Source organism: Podarcis pityusensis, assembly GCF_964106645.2.
Source record: "Podarcis pityusensis genome assembly, chromosome: 1".
Classification (NCBI taxonomy): Eukaryota; Metazoa; Chordata; class Lepidosauria; order Squamata; family Lacertidae; genus Podarcis; species Podarcis pityusensis.
Window position 1 is genome coordinate 10,147,351 of NC_138028.1, and position 17,790 is coordinate 10,165,140.

A 17,790-nucleotide genomic window follows, 5' to 3' on the forward strand; every position below is an offset into this window, starting at 1 on the left:
GGCATGCTCTCACCTGCCAAAAATGTAAAGCCTATGTTCTCAGATGAGAAGGCAAGAAAAAAGTTTAGGAAGCACAACAGTGTGCGAGGCAGGAATGAGTAAACAACTCATCTACTCCACTGATGGTTCCAGCTGTCACATCCATTTTTTAAAAAAACGCCATTATGAAAGAAGAATCATATGATATTTCACCAAAGATGCTCATAAGGCTAGGCTCCAACAGCCGATATGTCTGTTAACACCATCCCTTCCTTTCCTGTGTATATACTTGGAGGTGAACACAGTACTTGCATGCATAAATTCATAATTAAGCAATGACTAATAAAAAATTACCTGTCACACAAACAGGATGACATACAACATTTCAATTAACCAATCATTCAACAGAAATGGTTTATGTTTCATAATCATATGCAACCTTGACTTCCTGCACATCCATTTTACTTACAAAGTTTGTTATTCAAACAGTAACAAGATCTCTTAAGTTTCTTGTAAAAAAGAAACCCAACAACAACTGTTCAAAGTCTGAATTGTGGGAGTAGTAGAACCTCAGGAAGAATTTGGGGAAAATACTGTTCCATCTACAACCATTCTTTCATCCTCTGGACAGAATAACTTGTTCCAAATCATACTTTTCCCTTTCTTGGGAAGACAAGGAGAACACAGTGGCAGCAAGAACAAGGTATGTCTGAATTATTAATACAAATATTCTCATATGGGAATGCAAATTATGTTATTTTCAATACGTGTGTAGCTTTAATGTGGGTCCAGAAATAGACCCCAACTAAATCAAAATTAATCTTTGTTTTACATTTCTGTCTCATTCTGCCTCCTTCCTTCTTCCCTCTTTACATCTGAAATCTTGAAAATAATTGTGAAATCTTTCACCTATTTTGAAACAGAAATGCCTAATCCAAACATAAATTTATAAAGACAAATGTATTATAAATGAAGTGGAGAAACAGCTGTTTACAATTTTCTGTACTTTTATTACAGTAGACATGTTCTAGAAAGGAAAAACCCAGCAACACCACACATAACGTAACGCATCAATATTTAGGTTCAAAAAGCTTATTTTATAATTCCACTTAGCCTGAACAAATACAGTCACATTTTTTATTACCTTTGAAGAGTTCTTAACACAGCTAGCCACAGGGAAGAAAACAGACATGGCTTCATACAGGAGAATCATGGGCATGTTATGTTACTGTCTTAGTCAAATTTTCAGAACAAACCCAGGCCAAATACCATTTGTCTTTGTCAGAACATCTTCAACCCTTCTGTCACCCTCACATGTGTACAACACAGAATTCATTCTAAGGTCTACATTTCTGCATATTAAACTAAGGGGAGGGGCTAAACCAGACAATTAAGTAACAAAAGATGACAAGATGAATATTGTAAGTTCTGGCCTCTGATTTCCAAGAGCAACAAAATCATAAACGTGTTACGTATTTAAACTTCCAAATATACTAACTGAAAGCACATTTTTTTAAAAAAGACAAAGAAAAAATGACACAAATGCAGTTCTCCTGGGATTTGTTCTATCCTTTTAAAGGTTTGTGTTATTTTATTTATGTTTATCATTTTTATTCTCAGATGTTTGCAGCTACATGTTTTCTATAGCATATGGGTGGGCTGATAAGCCTACAGACTTGACCCAGCCTGCAAAGCTGCTTCTAGCGGCCTGCCAGCCCTCTGCCAATATCAGGCACTTCTTTGTACCTTGGAAAAGTCCCGCTTCTCCCTCTGGTGCGGCGTCACTGGTCTTAGAGGTTCAGGAAATAGGAAGGAGAGCTCCTTTCTTTCCCCCATGTTCTAAGAGCTTCTTGCAATCGTGACACACCAGAAGGCGGTGTGCTTTTCCAATATAAATGGAGCACTTCTCTTGCATTACTGGGTGAAGAGGAGAACGCTGGGCTGGCTGCTTTTCTTCCTCATTGCAGCACTTGGCTAGGAGCAGAAGTACCTCTTCCTAGCCCAGTGTTTGCGGGGTGGCGGGGAGGGAATTTGGTATGTATATGAGCATGGCAAGGTTGACAGTCCATATGCCAGAATTAAGAGGGTTGGTTCACCCTCAGGGTGGCTCTCAGGCTGAAAAGGATTGCCCACCCAGCGCCCAAGGAAAGGAATCAGTTTTCCTTATCCAAGATAGACAGAAAGGAGGAAGTGCTTCAGTTCTTCTGCTGGTCTACCCCATATAACTGCTCTGAGAAATACAGTGGTGCCTCGCAAGACGAAAAGAATCCGTTCTGTGAGTCTCTTCGTCTAGCGGTTTTTTCGTCTTGCGAAGCAAGCCCATTGACGGATTAGCGGATTAGCGCTATTAGCGCCTTAGCGGATAAGCGGCTTAGCGGCTTAGAAAAAGGGGGGAAAGGGGGGGGAAACCCGCAGGAACTTGCAAGACATTTTCGTCTTGCGAAGCAAGCCCATAGGAGATTCGTTTTGCGAAGCACCTCCAAAACGGAAAACTCTTTCGTCTAGCGAGTTTTCCGTCTTGCGAGGCATTCGTCTTGCGGGGCACCACTGTAATGTGTTGGGGGTTAACATTATCTTACAACCTCAAATCATATCAGCACAATGGTGAGAACTATTACTTATGAACGATTACACTGAATTAGCAACATGTGAAAATACCAGGGTGGATAAAAATAAATGGTTTTTTTAAAAAATATGTTGTTTTTTATTCATGAGGAAATAAGGATTTGTTTTTAATTATGTAGAATGAGGCTTTATATGTAACGTTTAAAAATTTTGGTAAAAGAATTACATTAATCCGTTCACAATGTCATGCTCTTCCAGAGGTTTCTGTAAGATTATTTGGGGCAGTTTTTCTAATGAGAAGATATTACCACAGATGCTTGTTTTTGCAGTTCTCAAAAGTGTGAATTTGTGTCTGCAGAGATAACAAGCCTTTTCTTCACAGGAAAAATGTTATAAAATAAACATACAGAGTTGGGGGGGGGGACCCTTAATCCCATTGTTCCTTTGCAAATTTATATACAGAGAATCAACCCCATACCTCCGAAATGCCAAGTTCCAAGAGGTTCAATGAATAGATTGTTTGGAGTGGGATAGAGCTGTACAAGTAGCTAAAAGTGTGAAACAGTAAAAATGAAAGTGCAACCTTGTAAGCAGAATACACCACAAGTCTTGGGAACTTTGTGTAATACAGTGGTACCTCGGGTTACATATGCTTCAGGTTGCATATGCTTCAGTTTACAGACTCCGCTAACCCAGAAATAGTGCTTCAGGTTAAGAACTTTGCTTCAGGATGAGTACAGAAATTGTGCTCCGGCGGCGCGGAGGCAGCAGGAGGCCCCATTAGCTAAAGTGGTGCTTCAGGTTAAGAGCAGTTTCAGGTTAAGTACGGACCTCCGGAACGAATTAAGTACTGAACCCGAGGTACCACTGTAATTGTGCAAGTCAGCTGCATGTCTGTGCAACTCAGACTTGAGGCAAGTGCTGAAGGCACTTCAGGGCTGGCACCCTCTTCCCAATCCCACTGGGTTCCAACAACTGCACTAACACTTAACTGTACAGAATAGGCACCTGAATGTAGGGGGTGGTGGTGGTGGTGGTGGTGGCAGAAACAGTAACTGGGATCTGTAGGTCCTTGGCGAGACCTTCAAGAGCTTGCCAGTCAACTAATAAGAGTTCACTGGTTCCAGGCCCTTCTTTCCAGGGCTTGCCTGACACTGTCAAACAATAAAGTCTCTAACCACATCAGTTAACAAGCGTGGATACATATGCTATAATGTTAGTGTTTCAGTTAAATAATTGTTTAAATTGTTATTAAGGAAATGATTATTTTTCTCCTTCCAATACAGCAGAAATGTTGTCAAATTATAAAGTTAACTTATTAAATCTCACAATAATTTCATAATTATCTGTCTATGTAGTTCTAATAGCATAACCAAATCAGTAATTTTTTATATAACTGTAAAAACTAGTCTGAAAATTTATTATTCCAAAAATGAAACCTTCATCTGGTTGTAAATATTAAGATGATGATTTAAATCAAGTCTTGCTGACTAGTGGTTTAAATTGTGATTTAAATTGTGATTTAAATCGATTTGATTTAAATTGTGATTTAAATTGATTTGATTTAAATTGTGATTTAAACCAATTTAATTTAAATCAAATCCACCTTGGAAAATACTTTAGAAGATGTGATGATATAAATAATTCCACAGCATGAGCTGGTTAATAGGGAAAAGCAGAAGCACAGGAGAAACAGGTGGGGAGGGGAGGAGAAGAGGAGCCCAATGAGCAGCAAAGACAAGTGGAAAGAGACAAAGCTCTGGCTCTTTCCCTCTCAACCTGCTGCAGTCACTGAAACCTTCAGTTCACTCCGGGACTGGTCAGGCTGCCTCTGCTCTGGCCGAATGCCATAGCAAACAGAGTGCTCCAGAACACCCTCTATAATCCTTGATTATGGGCAGGGTTTAATTCATACTAGAGCTCACTCCTGACATCTGTTTTCAATGTCAATGACCAATCCCTGGAACACATAAAAAAAGAATAAAATATATTTTCTGCATTAAAACACTACCTATGCCCTGGTCACATTGTAGTTGCTGGAATTTCCCAGTTTTTACCCCCCACTCCACTGCTCCTTTTCCCCATCAGTTCAGCCTTGACATTTTCATTCACTCCTACTAACATATGTGTTCCAAACTGGATTTTCTGCTTCCTACGCTTTACCTGGCTTTTAAAAAAACCCTCATTAAGGAAAAAATTATCATGCCCTCCTAAGCTTCCAAAACAGTCCAGTCTTTCAGGTGTCTGCAAAGTCTGTGAATATATCTTATTCTTCCATCTTCCCTCCTAATTGCAAATCCTACTTTTCTCCCTTCCTGATCTCCAACATGTGAAAAGGATCTAGGAGTCTTGGTTGACCACAAACTTGACATGAGCCAACAGTGTGACGCGGCAGCTAAAAAAGCCAATGCAATTCTGGGCTGCATCAATAGGAGTATAGCATCTAGATCAAGGGAAGTAATAGTGCCACTGTATTCTGCTCTGGTCAGACCTCACCTGGAGTACTGTGTCCAGTTCTGGGCACCACCGTTCAAGAAGGACACTGACAAACTGGAACGTGTCCAGAGGAGAGCAACCAAAATGGTCAAAGGCCTGGAAACGATGCCTTATGAGGAACGGCTAAGGGAGCTGGGCATGTTTAGCCTGGAGAAGAGGAGGTTAAGGGGTGATATGATAGCCATGTTCAAATATATAAAAGGATGTCACATAGAGGAGGGAGAAAGGTTGCTTTCTGCTGCTCCAGAGAAGCGGACACGGAGCAATGGATCCAAACTACAAGAAGATTCCACCTAAACATTAGGAAGAACTTCCTGACAGTGAGAGCTGTTCGACAGTGGAATTTGCTGCCAAGGAGTGTGGTGGAGTCTCCTTCTTTGGAGGTCTTTAAGCAGAGGCTTGACAACCATATGTCAGGAGTGCTCTGATGGTGTTTCCTGCTTGGCAGGGGGTTGGACTCGATGGCCCTTGTGGTCTCTTCCAACTCTATGATTCTATGATTCTATGATCCAACTCAATTCTCTCATTAAAAAAATAACACGGCTGTATTGCCAAATGGGCAGCATTTTCTTACAAAAATAAAAGGTTAATGGCTTTGACATACATTACTTCTTTGAAAAACTTTTTTTTAATCATATAAGCCTAAAACTAACAGTGCAGCAAACAGTGTTAACAAATAGGAATTTCAATCACAACCGAGGCTTTTCCATGATTCCTCAATGAGTACAACCAGACATGTCAAACAGTCCTTAGACACAAACCTGAATAGAAGGGTGATTGTGGGAGAAGTTGATCCTGCTGCATTTTTTAAAATCATTTTCAAGTTTTTAATCTAATTCCAACATACCTCTCATCTGTGTTCAGAGCCATTCTTACACACGATGTCCCTAAGGACATTTCTGGCCATACCTTCAACTCATCAAAGGCACCTGACTTCTTCCAACATTCCACACCTCAAGAACAAGCATGATTCCCACATACAGCAGGTTCTGCCAGCTGACTATTATGAAAGATTCCTCAACAGAAGTTTTAACAGGGTGAGAGATTTATTCATCTTTTTCAAGTTTGTCCACAACAACCTTCCCCAACCTAGAGCCCTTGAGTTGTTTTGGACTGCAATTCAGTCTGAGCCACCACAGTCAATGGTCAGGGATGATGGGAGTTGTAGTCCAAAATACAATATTTAAGTCTTAAGTCTGTGATAAAGTATCTAAAGAGCTGTACATTTTTCATAGTAAGCAACATTTGCTTCATCATTAAGAAGTCAACAAAGGGAGTATACTGCACATTTCTCCAACATATATACCTCCTGACTAATTTGAAAATACTAACCTCATGTATGTGTTTTAAGCATGATTCAAAGGTTAAAAAACATGCCACACTCTAGTGGCTGCATTTAATCATTGCAACTAAAGGTGATGATTTAAAAACCTTGAAAGGGGCAAAGGTTGTGAAATTAAGAAAGAAAAGTGGTAAGAGGTAACAGGGAAAGAGAGGAAAATAAAAAGGGATTACAACTAATGTCATAATCCTAAATAATAATTACCATTTAAACCATATAGTACAAACTGAAATGTAGGAATGTCCAACTGCTGTCTCTAAATTAGCCATCAAATATGATTAATAGATTTCTCTTGCCAGACAGTATACTGTGGTTCTGCTGTTGTCCTATACAACTCAGCCCACAATGCATGATTAAGTGTGTTTTTTTCTCCCCCTCCCCACCTCACCAATCCTCTGGAGAGGCTTTCCTGGGACTTGGGAAGAATGGAAAGGTTTGTTGCCCAAATTTGTCAACCACTCACACAGTGTTGGCTAATTCCCAATGACTAAATGTTTTTATCTTGCCAGCCACTGTGACACAACTCAACCTTTGTCAGAAAATAAACAACAACAACAACAGCTTCATGCCTGAACATCAGGTTATGGATACACAAATCAGCTACTATTCTTATCCCAATATTTAAAGATCACATTTTGAAAGAATCTGATTCAGTTCCTGCCTTCTGCTTCATGTACAACTGGGAACTGCTACAATCCACCTCCCCAAAAATAATCAAGAGTAATAATAATAATAATAATAATTTTTATTTATACCCCGCCCTCCCCAGCCAAGGCCGGGCTCAGAGCGGCTTACAAGCAATAATAAAAACAAGTTGAATAAAAACAACATTAAAATACAACATTAAAATATTGAAACATTAAAATATTAAAATGTAGCCTCATCGCAGAAGGAGAAGGAAAGGAAAAAAGAAAGAGAGGGAGGGAATCAAATTGGCTCCAAGCCAAAGGCCAGGTGGAACAACTCTGTCTTACAGGCCCTGCAGAAAGAAATCAGATCCTGCAGGGCCCTGGTCTCATGAGGCAGAGCGTTCCACCAGGCCGGAGCCAGAGTTGAAAAGGCCCTGGCTCTGGTTGAAGCCAATCTAACTTCCTTAGGGCCTGGGACCACTAGGGTGTTGCTATTTATGGACCTTGAGGCTCTCCGTAGGGCATACCGGGAGAGGCAGTCTCGTAGGTACGAGGATCCTAGGCCGTGAAGGGCTTTAAAGGTCAAAAGCAGCACCTTAAATCTGACCCTGTACTCCACCGGGAGCCAGTGCAGTTTGAAAAGCACTGGGTGAATATGCTCCCACGGCAGAGACCCCGTGAGGAGCCTCGCTGCAGCATTCTGCACCCTCTGGAGTTTCTGGGTCAGCTTCAAGGGCAGCCCCGCGTAGAGCGAATTACAGTAGTCAAGCCTGGAGATGACCGTCGCATGGATCACTGTGGCCAGGTCAGGGCAGGAAAGGTAAGGCACCAACTGCTTGATGCGGCGAAGGTGGAAAAATGTCACCTTGGCTGTTGCTGTAACTTGTGCCTCCATGGAAAGGGTAGCAGAAGGGACATAGCCCAGTGGTTGAGCACCCACCTTGCATGCAGAAGGTCCAAGATTAAATCCCCAACATCTCCAGGTAGGGCTGGGAGGAACGGCTGTTTGAAATCCTGGAGAGTCGCAGCTAGTCAATGTAGGCACTATTGAGCTAGATGTATCCAACAGACTGACTCAGTATAAGGCAGCTTGCTGCCTTCCTAACATCATTTCTTTCTGGACTTAAGAGAGGCGGAAATGAAACACAGCCTACTGATTATATGGTTCTCCATCCATTTATCTTACTCCTAAGTCCCCATACCGGGGTGTATGGGGTGTTAGCTGAGGAGTACCACCTCTTTACAGGAGGCAGTGGAAGACAGGAGTCACGAAGTGTCGGACACAACTAAATGACTAAACAACAACTACCTCTGGTGAGGGATGCGTCATGCACCTTCTGGGGTAGACTGTTCACCTTTGGTCCCTACCCTGCACTCAGGCTCCTAGAAGTGGTCAGCATGTGACAGAGGCCACACTCCAGGTAATGGCTTCTACTGGCCAGCTAAACCAGATGAGGGTAGCCAATGGCTCTCGAACCCTTGATGAGTTAGGAACTTCCCCTGCATGTGAAGACAGGCTCCAGCGGATTAAGTGGATGAGACTAATAATGGGTCAAATGATCAATAAGGCAGTTTCTGCACATGCTATAGAGCAGGCATGGTCAAACTTGGCCCTCCAGCTGTTTTGGGACTACAATTCCCATCATCCTTGACCACTGGTCCTCTTAGCTAGGGGATGATGGGAGTTGTAGTCCCAAAACAGCTGGAGGGCCAAGTTTGGCCATCACTGCTGTAGAGGGAAGTGAGGGGCAGGTGGGGTTTGTCAACCTGGGAAAGTAGCCTATCTAGAAGGAAGACTCTGATCTGAAACTTCCACTTCTTTGCAGGCTATCTTTGGGCGAAGAAAGGGCTAGGGAGTAAACCCTACACAAATCCAGAGTGCAGTCCCTAAGGTAGTTGGATGGTGACTTGTACACCTCCTTTCAGCAGCTATTGCAGCCAAGCTGGTGCCAAACATATTGCTCTGCTTTCCTTCGGACCACATCAGTGAAGTCAAGAGTGGAGTCTTGTACTCTACGCAGCCCAGGACATCAATACACACTGCTCAGGCTTGTGCCCCAGGGAAGTCACTGTTGGAACACACCTGGGGGGCACCCACAGCCCCCAGACTGCGACAAACCTCCCCGGGCATCTCCCTTGTACAGCGCAGCACAGGACATTCATAAATCTTCATGCCCGGCATGCAGCAGAGAAACATATCCAAAGATATATGCACACTCAAACAGCAGAGTAAAGCAGGGATGCTGTGGCTATGAGGTGTGGCATTTTAAGTAACTTCAGTTCTGCTAACACTCCGGAGGTGCATCTCATTGTCTCTCAAGGCAGATGAATGCCAACAACAAGTCCCCCGCAAACTGTACTCTAATTACCCATTTGTATGAGCCCAATTCAGGCATCACATTTCCTACTCTCCACTTACTTCCATAGTATACTACAACCATATTCTGCAAACTCACGAACCACGATGTGAAATCATGCATTGGCAATCCTGCTTAGCGGTTACCCAACTCAGGCGTCAGAGAAAATCATGAGCCAACCATGGTATTATAGGAATTTCAAATCTTCAAAACATATATGATCTTAGAAACAGCAAGGTCTGAAAGGATCATTTGTGGTGCTTTTTTTATTTGGCTTGCAGTTTTCAAAGGATATGCCATCATCACATTTTAAAGCTTATCTTTGCAAGCATGACAGCTTTTAAATGAAAGCTGGGATTCCCAGGATTCTAACAGGGTCTGTGAGCCACACAGAATGCATCAGAAAACCAGCCAGAGAAGCAGTAAAACTGTTGGATGACAAGGTTTAAAAAGGAATGCTGAAAGAAAAGGAAACTGTAGAGAAACTAAATGAATTCTTTTGCACAAGTCACTGCAGAAAATGTTAGAGACATACACATTCCTGAATCGTTTTCAGGGAGTACATTTGAAGAACTATGTTAAATGGAGGTGAGAGGATGCCATTTTAGAAATGATTGACAAATTAAAAAGTAGTCAGTCTCTTAGTCCAGGTGGCATTCACCCAAGAGTTCTTAAACTCAAAAGTGAAATTGATTTACATATTTCAGTTAAAAAGCTGGCAAAGTCCTTATCAGAAGTGATTGGAAGGCAGCCAACACAACACCGATTTGTGTTTTTTTAAAAAATCCAGATGAATCTAGGAAACGACAGGCCCTGTGAGCCTTGTGATGTTCCAGTTATATTGCTGGGAAGCATTATTAAGGCTAAAGAAAGGATCAGCATGGCTTCTGAAAAGGGACGTTTTGCCTCACCAACCTTTTAGAATTTGTTGAGAGTGTCAACAAACTTTTAGATGTGGTGAGTGGTAGACATTATATATTTGGGTTTTCAAACGGTTTTTTACAAAATCCCTCCCCAAAGGCACCTAAGAAACTTTGTACAGGCATATCTTGAAGATATTGCAGGTTCGGTTCTGGACCACTGCAATAAAGCGAATATCGCAATACAGCGAGTCACACCTTTTTTGTTTGTTTGTTTGTTTGTTTCCCAGTGCATCTAAAAGTTATGTTTACACTATATTGCAGTCTATTAAACCAGTCCCACCTCCCTGGCTGCAGGGGCAGGAGGGGGAAATCCAGTTTCAGCCCTAGCCAGCTCCACCCTTGTGGCTAGAAGAGGGGCGGTGAGGCTGCAGGGGGCTTCCTTGCCCTGGAAGTGGCTGGGCTGCCTGCCCCTGAACCCATGTCTTTGTAAGGGGCAATATGTGTGAAGCACAATAAAGCGGGGCACAATAAAATGAGGTATGCCTAGAAGAAGATGACAAGTTGTGATATGAATTGTGTGAAATCAGTAAACTGGTTTAAAAACAAGAAGCAGAGAACTGCAAAAACTGGGCTGTTTCCATTGGAACCAGTGTAACTTAATATTCATGAGTGAGAATGAGTCAAGGGTGAATACTGAGGCCATCCAATCGGCAGTGGATACTTCAAACCATGTGAAAAGGCAAAAGAATGGCAGATGAGATTCAAAGTATAGAACACAGGAAAAGAAAACAAAACCTTCCTCCAAAGAAGGGCTGAAGGGGTTAAGACTGTTTCATTTAAATAGAACCTAACTACTTAAAGGATTCATAAAAGGGGCTTATACAATTAGTTTTGGCAAAACTGAAGGGATAAATGAACTTCTAACACCAGAAAATTCACTCATCCAATGAATACAGATGTTGAATAGGCTAAGGATGCACACACACACAAAGTATTTCTTCCCACAATACTTATGGAATTCATCATCAAAAGGTAGCCAGTAAAATACAAGTATCCTACAGACTGACCAGCCACAGATTCCTTTACTCCTTTGGTTTCCAAATCAGGGCAGCCATTCGGCATATTTCAGGGGCCTCACATCACTGAACTCTTTTATACCTAAAGAGCATCAAATTCTTCACAAAAAGTTTTGAACAGGAAATTTCAAAATATGGTTGTGGACTCTCCTTCCTTGGAGGTTTTTAAGCAGAAGTTAGATGACCATCTGTCATGGATGCTTTAGCTGAGATTCCTGTATTGCAGGGGGCTGGAATAGATGACCCTTGGGGTACCTTCCAGGTCTATAATTCTATGATTCTATGTACCAATTGGCTATATTCCCAAGCATGCCGACTGCAATTTGAACTTTAATGAAATTTAATGTTTAGCCTTAGTATGGCTTCTATATGACTTTTATCTGCCCTAGATGTTCCTAAATGCCAGTTGGGTTTAATCTGCAAGGAGGAAACAGCATTATAGCACAACTGAAAGTTGATTAATCCCTGGTAGTTATTCTCATATTTTTACCTTTATTCCCACCTTTTTTAAGCAACCAGTTTAACAGCTCTTGTCTATATGATGTTTTGCCTTAAATCCACTATGTTTTCTCGTTTTTGCTCTGTTGAAATTGTTATGATGTCATTGTTATTAGACCATTTCTGTACTCTTTGACATATTCTGTAAATCACCCTTTTTATACTATAAACTGCCCTGTGATCTTTGGGTGAAGGGTGGTTTATCAATTTAATTAATAAATAATAACAACAGTAATAAAAATAATAAAATTGTGCATTCAATGAAATATAATGCAAAAAATGGCCCATAAATGTGGGACATTAATGAGCTAATAATGTGAGCCATTAAGCCCAGAATACTTGAGGGAAATACTTTATGCCCATCCTGCCTACCTCTAAGATCATCAGGTGGGGCCCAAATGTATACTTCCCTCTGCTCAAATTTGAAAAAACTATGCAGGGGTGCAGAACACATTGTCTTCTATTGCTGTGAAACTGCCCTTAATAGATGCATTATTTAGGTACTATTGATATGGTATGATATGGTATTCAACTGTGTGGTTTGTTTCAACTTCACTGCTACCTTGGAGCAGGATGGCAACCACCCGTAACATCCAGGCAGAATAACAGAGCTGGAAGAGACCTTGAAACTAGTTATCTGGACCCATCTCAATCTGGCTTCAGGCGAGAGTCTGTCACTGAAAGAGTGTTGATGGGCGACCTTTGAAAGGAGAGACATGGGGGAGTGTGATTTTCCTTAATTGCTTGGTGGCTTTGGGTACCATTGATCATGGCATCTTGCTGGACTGGCTCTGCAGGTTGGGAGCAAGAAGCATAGTGTCAAGGTGGTTCTGCTCATACCTGCAGGGTCAGCTGCAGAAAGCTCACTGTAGGATTTCAGCATAAGAGTCGTGTGGTTTTGCAAGATTCCATCCCCCAAGCCCAATGCTTTTATGAAGTGGCTCTGGAAGGCCATCCAAGAGTTTGGAATGTGGTGCTATCAGTGTGCTGATGACACTCAGCTCTATTTCTCCCCGTCATCAGTCTGCTGAGAATGGGGCAGGTACTGAACCATTGTCTGGATTCGGAACCAAAATGGGTGAAACTGAATCGTGTTGTTCCTCCTATACCAGACAGGTTGCACCTACCATGAGAGAACTAGAGGTTCCTGGATGGGGATAGATTAGTTACAGTGCTTCATAATCTGGTAATTTCCACATGAATTACTGTGATGTTGTTGTTGAACATGAAGTTGCCCTTGAAAATAATCTGGAACACTTGCAGAGAGAATTTGGCTACAATAATTGTCTCAAGTGGATATATGAAGCACTGTCACCCTGGGCTCCAATGGGAGGAAGGAAAGGATAGAAATTTAATAAAGGAATTATTAGTCCTATTCTTCAAGAATGATGCTGGTTGTCTGTATCCATCTGGGCCCAATTCAAGTTCTGGTGCTCATGCTTAAGGAGCACTAGAAGTTGCACGAAGGAGAGTTATGGAAAAGCCTCACTATGCAAGCAGAGTTCTGTTCGCACTTTTCTGATTCCAACCAAGAATAACTGGGAATATGTCCCACTGAACTCAGTAGGACTTACAAAAGTAAGTGAACAAGCACAGAACCTATGTAAAAAAACCTAATGTAAAGTATATTAAAAAATAATTTAGTAGCATTTGTTCAGGAATTTTAGCATTAGTGAACCGATATTTCACAAGAGACAAATTCAGAAATGTATAAAAGATAGCTACAAGAATATGAACTACTTCTCTACAAGATGAGAGAACATCCTGAAGCATTGTATTATTTTTTGGAATACAAGGTTCAAATAGGGATGAATCGCCCAGTTCAATAAACTACCTCTGACATTCACTTTTCAGTCTACATAATAATTCTTGTTCCTGACACAATTATTAGTCCTTTAATTACCCAGAGTTCCACCTAAATCAATGATGTTCTGGCAGGAGGTCAAAAGCGCCACCTGTGCCGATCCATATTCAGACTAGCATGATAGCATTAAGAGGCAAATTACTACCACCCCCCTGAGTAGTTGTACAACTTACCTAGTGAGTAAATCACAGCCCTAACTTCAAGAGCTGTTTGAGTGCCATTCACAACTGCTCCCTGCAGGTTCCCCCTTAACAAACGGTATACCTATACAACATTCTGCTTTGGAAAGTTTCCTGTGCTTTAATCTGTGGTTCTCAAACTTTGGCACACAGACTCTCCTTCCAGACCTGCAGACCAACAATACATTTCCATCACGACCTTTTATCATGTATTTACCAATCCCCTTTAAATACATTGTCAAAGTTTAAATCTATCTCAATGCACTCCACTTGCTAACAGAGGAAAGAAAAATGGTTTTTATTAACAAGGTGAAGTTTACAATCTGCTCTGGTCAGGTGAAAGGCAAGCAGGCAAGATGGGACTATTTCCATGCATCTACCAGTGAGTGCAGATGTCTAAATCTGTGAGACTAATGCCCAAATGACTCCAAGGCTCACTTTTGCATCGCAACCTGGGGATTCATGGAACCATGGGTTGGTTGAGAATAGGACAAATATTCTCACCCTGCCCATTCTTTCTTCTTGTCATTATCCAATGTCATCTGTCTGCCTTCTCCACCAACCCTCCAAGTTGCAAACTCCTGCTCTTCATGTTACTCAGATAATTCATTACAAAGAAGGTTGCATTACACAAGTCATTACTTCCTAAGCATTTGTCTATTCCCTCGATTTCTTCCTGTATGTATCAAATCTATCTCCCTTATTTTATAAACAAAACCCCACATTTAGTGCAAAATCCTTTATCTAAAGTGATGAAACTAACATTAATCACTTCCACCATGCCATTTTAATTTAGCTATGTCTTCAGCCTTTTATTGACCCTGGGGAGAATTACCGTAATTTTCCGTGTATAAGACTAGGTGTTTTCCCTAAAAAATAATGTCAAAAAATAGGGCGCGTCTTATACGCTGATACATCTCCCATTTTCTTAAATCTGAGTCCCCAAAAATAGGAGGTGTCTTATACATGGGGTGTCTTATAGACAGAAAAATACGGTATTACTAATGGTTTTAACTCTGCAATTAGCTTACGAATATCACCATATATACTAATACAATATCATCAAATAAACAAATATAATTGCCACATGTGTTGCGGAAGTCCAACTAGCATCTAATGCCACTGGTCCCATGCAGCAGAACATCCTTCCAGCACAGAATCAACAGGCATTTCACTTTCAGGCGTCTCTGAACCTTTTTATAATGGCAGGCCTGTGCAGCTGTTTAATTCTTAATTCTTGATTATCTGTATTGTCTTTAATGGTGTTTATATTTTAATGCTGTACACTGCCCTGATATTTTATGATATGGTATTACAGAAATACTTTTATAAATAAATAATGGTAAACTCAATTGGAGAATTGAGTGCTGAGCCAGAAGTGCCACATGCAAAAGAGCCAGATATCAGCAAGCTTGAGGAACTCAATTGTTTTCATAAGTAATTAAAAACTGGAGGAGGGGGGACCCTAAAAAGGGGAGGGGTAAAAAGACCAGTTGAGATGGTTAGCAGAAAACTTGAGGAAATTGAATGATGCAGCCTAAAAGGCATAGCTAGAACCCTGAAAAGGAGCACACCACACAGAACCATTTCCTTGCAGGTCTCACTTATAATTAATCATGAACAAGCACATGACAGGTACTGGCCTGGACCACAAGTCAGAGTAATCAGGGATAGCTAAACTCCAGATGTTGCTGGTCCTCTATCATAATCCCCTAAACTATCACCCATCATGCTGGCAGGGCTGATGGAAACTAAATCAGACAACATATGCAGTGCCACTGCTCAGCTAGCCAGCATGATGGTTTCTTTTGAACTATGGTTTGATGTGAACAAAGAGCATGCTGATGCAGGCTGCTCAAGACATTCCCACTGCAGACAAAATACGCCACTCTGCTCTTTTATTTGTTTTGGTTTTTTTTTTTTAAAAAAAATTATTAAAGATCTGTGTTACCCCAAACCCAAGATCATGGTTTGTTTCCTCCATAGCTTGTTTTAAACCATGGTTTGATGTCATGTTTCACAAAACCTTCCACTGCCTCTATCAGATAACTTCTATAGCGCTTAATACTTGTTCACTATGGCAACAAACATGATTAATGCATCTCACAGTAATATTATCAAAGCTAATTTTATGATGAAAGCAGTCTTTTCACAGGAAAAGGCAAGCTTTCAGAAACTGTCAAAAACCATTATTAAAAGCTAACTTTAGATATGTTGGGGTGTGTGTATGTATGTGTGTATGTGTATATGTGGGCGGTATTTACCATGGCCATATATTTGTATGCAGTCAGTAATGCCCTTCTGAGTGTGGCAGCCTACCTTTCAATATAGATCTTGGGTTGTTGTTGTTTTTTTAATAAAAAGACTGTCACTAACAAAAGGGAATTATTTCCTAAGATCATGGTAAATAACTGTTGGCAATTTTACTGTCTCAACCCTATCCTAGGCCAATTCTAAAGCAGCTTCAGAAGGAGAACAAACAATAGTTTGGGTAAGACCTATAATCTTTATAAATCTTTATAGTAATTCATACCTCTCTCTAATGTATAGATCAATAATACAAACACTGAAGCAAGACTATAGCCAGAAACTATGAACAAGAGTAATATGAATTGAATAAAACATTTGAAGGAGTATGACCACTGAAGTGTATTTTTACAAATTCACAGCTACAGAAATGACTGGCCATGATGAGCACATAGGTTTAAGTTTGCTAAAATACAAATCAAAGTAGTTAACAAGGTATTAAATCCAAGATTCTTGAAACCTTGGAAATACATGAATAAGGGCCTTTGCAGACATGGTTCAGACAGATCCACTCTAATATACCATCATTAAACCACCGTTTCTTACTTCAGATGTAACAGGGAACTGTAATTCAGATAACTGGGATCAGTGCTGTAAAGCTGGCCCACAAAGGGAAGTGGCATGGGAGAAGACATATGGCCAACACTCTCGTTCACAGTTTGCTGAAGTATGCAATGCTGTGTCCAAATCGGGCCAATATGAAATCTGAGAACAATAAATTTCCAGACGTCTTTCTTACTTTATGCCTCCATGGATATGGGTTCAAACATCACCATCTCACAGAAGGGAAGCAAACGGCCAAAACTCAGAAACCTTTTTTTAAATTCATGTAGCACAGTGGCTACACAAACTGAACTACAAATCAGAAATCCCCACTTCAAATCTTCCCATTCATTTGGTAATCTTAAACCCACCACATCCACAGCACCTCCCACATCTGCATCTAAAACCTGTCTGATATGAACATACTATTTTCATTTTACTTAACAAAATGTTTCATTCCAGAATTGAGTTCCGGTGAGTTCCAGCTAAAAAAAGCCCTGAATTGACCTATATTTAGCCCATCGGGAGTTTCCGTACAAAAAATTAGAAGTCCAAGATGAAGAAATCCAGGGGGGGGGGGGACACCTCCAGGTAATGTTTTGCTAGCACTTAGGCACTTTGTTAAACTAACTTTCAAATTCTTAAGAGGGACAGAACTATGACTAAGGAAGTCCCCATTCAAATCTTACTACAGCCATTAATTTGCTAGGTTGCCTTAAACTAAGCAAATCACAATTCTCTTAGCCTAGGTCCCCCCAAGCAATACAGGCATACAAATACAGACCTACATTATCTCAGTAACCCTTACAGCAGCCCTGTTAAGTATGTGACATGCTCTGAACACTTAAGAAATACAATATATAAACACAATTATTAAATATTTATCTACCCTTGTGCAATGTAGTGCTGGTATCAAGAAATCTGAAACATTTTCTCAGTCCCGTAACTGTATAATGAGTTCCTCCATTACAGGCATGTGAAAAATTATACACCACATGAAACTCAGTATTCCTATTATATGACCAAAGAATAATATTCTAAATAGAACAAAGGCCAACCGCAGACAATGTGCTCTTCATATACATTGCAAGC

At 40.8% G+C, this 17,790-nt stretch overlaps 1 protein-coding gene and 1 long non-coding RNA gene across 6 annotated transcripts in view; one reads left to right on the forward strand and one right to left on the reverse strand.

The window, feature by feature from the left end:
* The window catches only part of PPP2R5E (protein phosphatase 2 regulatory subunit B'epsilon), an 89,860-nt gene that overhangs the window by 51,861 nt on the left and 20,209 nt on the right, over positions 1 to 17,790 (reverse strand). The window lies entirely within an intron of this gene.
* LOC308470540 lies at positions 468 to 16,893 on the forward strand. The gene is made up of 3 exons (XR_013982471.1): positions 468 to 682; positions 16,295 to 16,339; positions 16,707 to 16,893. It is a non-coding gene; the product is annotated as an uncharacterized lncRNA (long non-coding RNA).